The sequence below is a fragment of the Hippichthys cyanospilos genome, chromosome 3, assembly GCF_059441005.1.
Source record: "Hippichthys cyanospilos isolate Australia breed blue-spotted pipefish chromosome 3, RoL_Hcya_1.0, whole genome shotgun sequence".
Taxonomy (NCBI): Eukaryota; Metazoa; Chordata; class Actinopteri; order Syngnathiformes; family Syngnathidae; genus Hippichthys; species Hippichthys cyanospilos.
In genome coordinates, this window is record NC_142371.1 from 14,618,013 (window position 1) to 14,626,551 (window position 8,539).

At 40.3% G+C, this 8,539-nt stretch overlaps 1 long non-coding RNA gene across 1 annotated transcript in view; it reads left to right on the forward strand.

The window, feature by feature from the left end:
• LOC148425838 (uncharacterized) overlaps positions 1-8,286 on the forward strand; it is a 29,234-nt gene extending 20,948 nt beyond the window's left edge. Inside the window, exons 2-4 of the long non-coding RNA XR_015865086.1 lie at positions 2,575-2,630; positions 7,340-7,423; positions 7,664-8,286. This is a non-coding gene — a long non-coding RNA (uncharacterized LOC148425838). The remainder of the gene's footprint in view (positions 1-2,574; positions 2,631-7,339; positions 7,424-7,663) is intronic.
• The last annotated feature ends 253 nt before the right edge of the window (positions 8,287-8,539 follow it).

Here is an 8,539-nt window from a genome sequence, read left to right on the forward strand (position 1 = left end):
GATACACACATTTGCTTGACCGGTGGGAAACAAACAGCAGATAGGCCGCACTGGACTATAAGCCGCAGGGCTCAAATCATGAGGAAAAATTTGCGGCTTATAGTCCGAAAAATACGGTATATTCTTTTAAAATCTTTATTCTTTTTGGCATTTATCTTGGAATTTATCTATACCAGGGGTGGGCAAACTTTTTGACTCGAGGGCCGAAATGAGTTTGGTTTGATTTGACAGAGGGGCCTAGTCAAGAACAGATGCAAGGACTGTTATACAAATTAAATACAGATTTGACCTATAAATGATTATTTTAACTACATTTCAGTTGAATAAACACAGCAGGGGAAAATCACCATCGGTTCAGTGGGAACTGTGTTGTTGTTCTCCTTGTTTTGTAAGTGCATCAAATTCTGGAGTAAGTTTTGTTGTGGTGATTCTCAGAATAGATCTGAGGTGTTGGTCAGTTATGCTGGATCTGTGGCGGGCTTTGTTCATGTTCATGAACACTGAATGTCTGCTCACATATACAGTATATGTCGAGCCAAACAATGCCAGCATCTTCTGTGCCATCCTCCTTAGGTTTGGAAAGGTGGCCTCGTTCAATGAAGCATAATTGTCGTTAAGTTTAAGTGTTGAACTTTTCCCTTCAAGATGGCGTCAGACTGAAGATTGATCAGTTCCAATTGCACCTGTGGTCTGTTTCAGGGTCTTGTGATAAGCGACAAGACATGAGCTGAAGTGACTTCTCAATGTTTTCAAAATCAGAGAACCGGTGACTGAATTCTCTATGCAAGTCATCCAGTGATTTGCAGTATTTCTTTGCATATCGCGTCACCTCTTTCTGAGTGTCAAGTGTGGCGAAATGAGTAAAGGATGCGTTCGCAACTTGTCTGGAGAATAAAACGAGCTTATATTTAAACGCTGTAACTTGTTTGTACATGTCGTGCACAAACTGATCTTTACCCTGCAGTTTCACATTCAGTTTGTTCAAGTGTGAAAATGTGTCCACAAAACGCAAAATCACAAGGCCAATTCTGGTCTCGTATCTCAGGAAATTCGTCAGATTTCTCATTGAACTCTAAAAATGCACCGATCTCATCTTTCAGGTCCCACATGCGTTGAAACACTTTGCCCAAACTTAACCACCTGACAAGAAAGTGGTAAAGTAAATCCCGATGATCCGCATCAATTTTCTCCAGAAACATGATAAATTGATGATGCTGGAGTCCCCTTGCGCGTATAAAGTTAACAAGTTTTACGACTGGATTAACAACATGGTTAAGCTGCAATACAGACTTGCAAAGTGATTCCTGATGAATGATACAGTGAAGGAAAATAACATCCTGTTCAGGGTTTTCCTCTTTTACTTTATACTGGATTTGTTTCAGCAGCCCAACTTTTTTTCCTGTTAATTTTGGTGATCCATCCGTTGTGACATTGGCAAGTTTACTTCAAGGTAGTTTAGGTTTCTCGATGGCAGCACATACTTTGTCATACAAATCCTCTCGACGCGTTGTTCCCTTCAGGGACTCCATGGTCAAAAACTCTTACGTTATCTCAAAGCTGTCATTAATTCCTCAGATAAAAATTAGGAGCTGTGCTGTGTCTTTGATTCCATTACTTTCATCCAATGCAAGTGAATATAACTGAAATAACTCTGCCTTTTTGTTAAGCTGACTGGCTATAGGGTCATCAATTAGTTTCACACGGCGAGTCACAGTCCGAAGTGACAAACTGATTTTTTCAAACTTGCCTTGACTTTCTGGACACAGAACACCCACAGTCTCCACCATGCAGTCTTTCAAAAACTCACCTTCAGAGATAGGCTTGCTAGGTTTTGCCCATTTGAATGCCAGCAAAAAGCTTGCCTTGGTAGTTGACTCCTGAAGTGCAGTTTGTCGGTGAAAAAAATTTTGCTGGGACAGTTAATTGGCTGCCAACCTCTCAGCCGTAGTTGCCCGTTCTTGTGCCGACAGCTTGCTGGTGTAATTGGCACACTTCGTAGCAAAGTGGCGGTTAATATTGTACTACTTGAAAAACCGCGTCACTTTCTTGGCATATCAAGCATACAGCCTTTGATCGGACTTCTTTGAAAAAAAATTTCGTTGTCCATTCTGTGTTAAACACTCGGCACTCTTTTCTTTGATAAACTCATGTTTGTATTTAGAAGGGGCAAAGTTTTACCGCTGGGACAGAGAAGAAGATAGTGCTTCTTCTGGGAAAAGCTTAACCGCGAAGAAGAGGGGGCAAATGCTCAAGCGCGCCACATATTGGGGAAATGTGGGCATTACAGGGGAAAGTAAATGAACAAGGTTTGCCGATAACGATATTAATTTGATATTTTAATATAATTGTGAGATGTTTGGCGGGCCGTACCATGTCTGATCTAAACAGTCTTTTAATATAATGAAGAGGTATTTTTTCTTATTCTTCAGATTCTTATGTACTAAAATAAAACAGCTGTTTATTCATTTTGGCAGTTGTAAGAACGTTTATATTGTATTAATAAAGTTTATATTTCATGAATACATTTTGATGACTTAGCTGATTGTTTTTCCCTTTTTTGTGCATTCCCTTTAGTGCAACACCATCGAGATTCTATCTAGTGGATGCATGATGCAACCCCAGCCAGTACGGTAGTTACAACTCTATGCGCGCCTTATAATCCAGTGCTCCTTATATATGATTTTTTAAATTTAATTTATTATTATTTTATAGAAAATTGGTCATTCATTGAAGGTGCGCCTTATAGTGCAGAAATACAGTATTCCACTAGATTTACATATTGTTGGAAGGCAACCCTTTTGGGGTCCTTCCAGGAACGTCCAATTCCAGGTTCGGTCAATAACGGGAGTTCAGAGGCATGAAAGAGGCATGAAATATGACAAACACTTTGAAGTTTTTAAAGCAGAATATTCTCGGCACAAATGTGATGCAGGCAAAGACTGCAATCGAGCAGTTTGTGCAAAGAGCATATTCATTCATATTCATTCATTTAAATTATTTTATACTCTTAGCAGGGAGGTACCGAAACTTATTTAAACTAAACTTATCAAAACGAAACCGAAACTTAGCAACTGCTTGGGTATTTTTCCACCAGGACAAAAATCAGAGCAAAACTGAATGCAGCTGGTTTGAACAGAGTGCACTGTGCACTGTGTTACTAAGCCAAGGTCATATAGAGTTATAAAGCAGCACACAAGCATGGCTAAATATGTTATGATTCAGTCTTCACTATATATGATATAGTCTTCAATACAGTCTTCAATATTTACAACAGCTGTTTCTTAATTATTGTGAGAAATTATTAGCATGATTGATGTCTTCACATTAGCCTTCGTATGAGTCAGTACCAAAGAAGTATGTCACGGGTGGAAGAGAGAGGACCAAAGAGCACACAGAGACAGGTCAGTCCTGCTGAGGGATCTTTATTCACAAGCAGACACTTGCTGACTTGAAGACTGGCGGGGACGGGCTGTTGGGATCGGTCGCCAGGGCCAAGCTCAGTCGGGAGATGGCGGGCGGTCGGGTGGCTAAGAGCAAGCGATGCGGAGACACAGGCCAACTCGTGGGGCCAGCAAGCTATTGGGTCATCAGGATCGGGTGGGGTCAAAACGCTAGAGGTCGGGTTAGATCGGCAGGCTATCGAGCGGGCGGAGTCAAAACACAGGTAATCAGGCAGGCGGGAATGCGGGAAGGCTCGGCGTGGTGCATGGAGACAATCTGGAGGATTGTGAGGGACAGAGACCGGGTTTTATACTGGGTGGTTGAGTGGTGGCAGCTGTTGATGTAGGGGGCTGATTGGTAGGGGGGTTGAGCAGGTGCGATGGGTTGGGCAATGAGTGGCCGGGTTGACAGACTGTGACAAAGTACTCTTACTTTCTAAAGTTTGGCGACACCTGCGCTTTTACAAATGATCCTCGTCAAAGATGTCTCACTTAGATGGTTTTGACCGTGACTTTTAAACTCTTTTCTCATTTATGACCTACAACTATGAACTTATTAATATTTTAACTGTTAATAAACTGTACATTGACGGATGACTTTGAACCAAAGGCATGACACTTCCCGCTTGACATAATTACAGTTTTTCACAATAAGAACCAGCAATAACATAAAGCAACATTTTCATTGACAAACTTATTTCTCATTTTCTGTTTGTAGAAGTCTAACTTCTGAGATAGGTCTTTGGAATACTTTTGCAGTTCCTTCTTTCACAGTCAGAACCTCCACTTGCAGACTTTATTGTCGCCACTGGGCAAAGTTTTCACAATACGTCTTATGGGCCATTCGTTCATTCTTGCCTGAGCGATCTTCAGCAGAACAATGTCCCTTCTCTTGACTTTTGGTTTGTCAGTCCATTTTGTGCATTTCTACAAAGTTGACAAATACTGTCCTTTCCAACTCTTTCAAAACGTAGCGGCAAGTTGTTGCACTTGTTTCCATTGCTTTCCAAGCAGTTGTCCTCCAATGATCCAGAAACCGGCACGACGGACAGCCATTTCTGTGATGTGCCACCCTTGATGAGCTGAGCATTTGTGGAAGTGTCTTAAAGCAGGATGTTGACGTGGCCGGCAGAAGGGATGATTAAAGGGTGTTTTTCACAATTCATGAGGTCACCGGAGGAGAGATTCCATCAACTTGTAAAAGTCTAAAGGAGCATCATTTGACCCATTGACCCGCTCTCGTACCTTGTGTACTCTCATGGTGTCTCTTCCCAGGAGTAGGAGGGTTGGAGCATGGTGGTTGACTGTTTGGATCTTGTTTGCAATAGATAGTAGGTGGGGATGATGTTGAGCAATCTCGGGAGAAGGTATTTCTGTTCTGTCATTGTGAAAGGAATCATATATGGTATTAGGTTGTTATCATTGTGTGTTTATTTCTTGTGTAGAATAGTGTGTATTGCTCTCCATCTATGCAGTCCTAGTTCATCTCACCCCAGTCCTTGGATAAAGCTGTTGACGCAAGTAAGTGTGAGCTGGGACCTTGTCCTTTTGTTATGGGACCTTTTTGTTATGTCTTATAATATGCAATGCTTTGCTGAATGATTAAAAAGCAGGTGGGGATGGTTGGGCTTTGAAAAACGTTGTTGGCGAGCATGAGAATGTACGCCAAGCCTTCTCTTTGCTGGCAAAGAAAATCTTAGTTGGTCTGAGTTACTATTTTGATGCTCAGCAGCTGGGCTTGTCTTAGTTTTCTTTTAAAGATAACCCTGACAGTCATCTGGCACTGAATCATATTCAATCAAAGGAGGCAGCCGAATATCTGTTTTCCCAACCATGGATTGCTGTAGTGGACCATCAGGGCCAGCAAGGCCTTCTCTGCTAGCCTAATATAACCTGACAATATCATAACTGTAATAAACAAACATAATTACAATAATTATAATAAAAGTCAATTTCATTTTAAATTTATTTTTACTGTATTTATATATATATATATATATATATATATATATATATATATATATATATATATATATATATATATATATATATATATATATATATAATTTTCCATATTGTGTTCTTTTTGTGTCATAGTATATCCATTTGGTTACACTCCTTCCAGTGTTGTAGTTTTAGTTTAGAATTTTAAGCTAATTAGAATTGAGCTAACTTGTTTCGCCAAGCTGTATGAAATGTGGCCAAGAGGCCAGTGCATTCAAATCAACCTTTGTGGGCTTCTGCACATGTGCAAATGGATATGTGAATGGGCCCATATAGGTAAAAGCAAGTCTTTCTAAGGAAAGAAAACAGAATGTATTTTGTATTGAAGTGGGGAGACAGCTGTTTTGATGAGTCAAGCATTTGAATTATTTACTTTTTCGTTTTAAATATGTTTTCAGAATTTTATTTCGTTCATATTCAATTAGTGGTAAAGAAATAAACGGATGTTCTTATATTAAAGTGCAATTTGTAAATCAGTGTACAATCTTGTTAAAACTTACCTGCTCTTGGTGTCATGTTCTGTCTGGGTTTTTCATCTTGTGGGTTTATTTTGTGGAGCTTTAGCTAATTCGCTTTGGGTTCATGCTGTGTTTTTCCCTTACGTTTGTCGTTAGTGTAATTCATAAATTTGGTTTTAGTTTTCATTTCCGTTGTTACTTTTTATCCGGTGTTTTTTTGTGTTTTGTCCAGCTTCTGCAAGTTATAAATCTTTTTGTTGAGCTCATCTCATATCCTGCCTCCCTGCATTTTGGATCCATCTTTCCACACCTGTCACCTACATACCCTGCCGACATGACACTTGGTGGACTTCATAAAAATTTGTGGACAAATAATTTAAACTGAATTATTTTAAAATTTGGCAGTATCATGTATAGTGATATTTTAATTGCTGACGCGGGTTTATTGAAGTTTAAATGCTTTGGATAATAGCCTGTGTAGCCCTGTAATGTCTATGTGTGCTTCTGAGGGGTCCAATCACTGAAGGAATAAGTGTGAAATGCATGGACCGCCACTGATGGATTGTATGAAAAAGTTAGCTGCTCACATGCCGGTTATTTTGGCTGCCTTGGTTGACTCGGGGCCTGATGACAACTTCATTGACTTTACCACAGCTATAGCTTTGGGGTGTTTCTTGACCCCTGTAGACATTCCTAAACAGCTTAACGACCTAGATGTGCGCCTGCTGGCGGTAGTGACACACCAGACGTGTCCAGTTTTGCTCAAAGTATTGGGGAATCACCGCGAGCTAATTAAGCTCTTCGTCATGCCAATCCGATGCACGCCTGTCGTTCTAGGCTTACCATGGTTAGAGTTACATAACCCAAGTATCAATTGGACCAAGCCGGTTATCACCGGTTTGAGCCCGTTCTGTCACGCTAACTGTCCTCGAGCCGCGGAGTTTGCAGTGTCCTGCGCGCCATTCCAAAATGTGACGAAATCAATTCGGAACGGGTGCCAGTCCATGGCCATGATTTACGGGAGGTTTTTAGTAAAGACCAGACATTTGCCCTACAGCCACACCACCCATATGACTGTGCCATTGTGCTGGGATCGACCTACCCGGCGAAATAGTCCAAATTCTCACCGCGGGACCAGGAGTCGCTCCGCGAATACATTTCCACCTCGCTGTCCGCCGGGCATATTCGTCCCTCTACCTCTCCATTTGCATAGTTCTTTTTTGCCGACAAGGACAAAACTTTATGTCCTTGTGTCGACTACCGTGGTCTCAACAAGATTACAGTAAAAATCAGGCTGTCAGGTTCATTAATTAAACATTTGTAAGAAACTGCACACAAAAAAGGAGACAAGGCAATCTTCCCAACTCATGCATGAGGGGATCTCACTTTGAGATTGCTGTTTTCGCAGCAATTACACTTTCTCCTGTCATTTTTCAGATTGTGAGGAGGATACAGCAACTTCTGGAACCCCCTCTCTACATTACAGCTCATCCTTGCTTTGAGGTCAACTGCTTAAATACTGTAAATATGCCCTTCAAAATATGAACATTTATTGCAATGATTATGGCCCAGTACGTGAAAAGACAGAGGAAGCATGAGTACATTTTTTTTTTTTTTTATGTTACACAGCAAAAAAGAAGCAAGTAAACACACACACACACACATATGTACGTGCATGACACACACACACAAGCACAGAAAATACCAATTATGAAACATTTACAAGTTAGAGTAAAGGGTATTGTGTCTTCTGTTTGGTAGGCATCTCCGCTTCTTAGCTTATAGAAACATTGTGAGCTGGTCCTGAGGCTTTCTTGGAGCAAAAGTCAGAGTTGTCATTCCAGCGTGTGCGGTGCTGAGGATCCGCCGGGAGTTTTCAGATCCAGATGACCGTTATGTGGGATTTCGGCATGCTGATGGAACTGTGCGGCCACCACATGACTGACTTGAGACGTGAACAGCAATAATGTTCTCTTTTGACCTCTCAAATGTGCACTTTCAACTGCGATACAAACATTTGCCAATTAGGAAACACTTTAGTGAAAACTAAAAGAGTGAACGCAGCCACATATCCTGAAACATATTTAAAAAAAAACAATTTGTATTGTATTAATCTAGTTGACAAATGTTCATACTGTATGTTTCCTTACCAAATGTTGTTTTTGCTGCACCAGCAAACCTGCGACCCTTGTGAGGATAAGAGGCTATAGAAAATAGATGGATGGGATGGTTTTGCTGTGCCTTGGCCTTTTCTGTGCTTTGGTTATGACACTTTGAATGAAGCTTTCTCTTTTGAAACAGCTTGTTTGCTCTTTGCATTTTCATTTTGGTGCCTTCCTTTAGAGTCTGCAGAGAAATTAAGAAAAAAAATAAACACATTTCCAAATTAATTATAACATCTGTGTTTGTCTACAGCTACGCTTGTCTTTGGCCAATGCATCCTTTTTGGACAAAGCTTTACATTACCACAACATTGAAAAATTAATAATTATTTGTTTTTGCTTTATGTAAGGAATACAAAAACAAATTCACAAACAATTTACTAAATGCCACACATCGTAAAAATGTGTAACATTTCTTTCACACAGAAATTAATTTGAATCTTAATTTGAGGGTGGCAGTCTGTTACAATGTAGT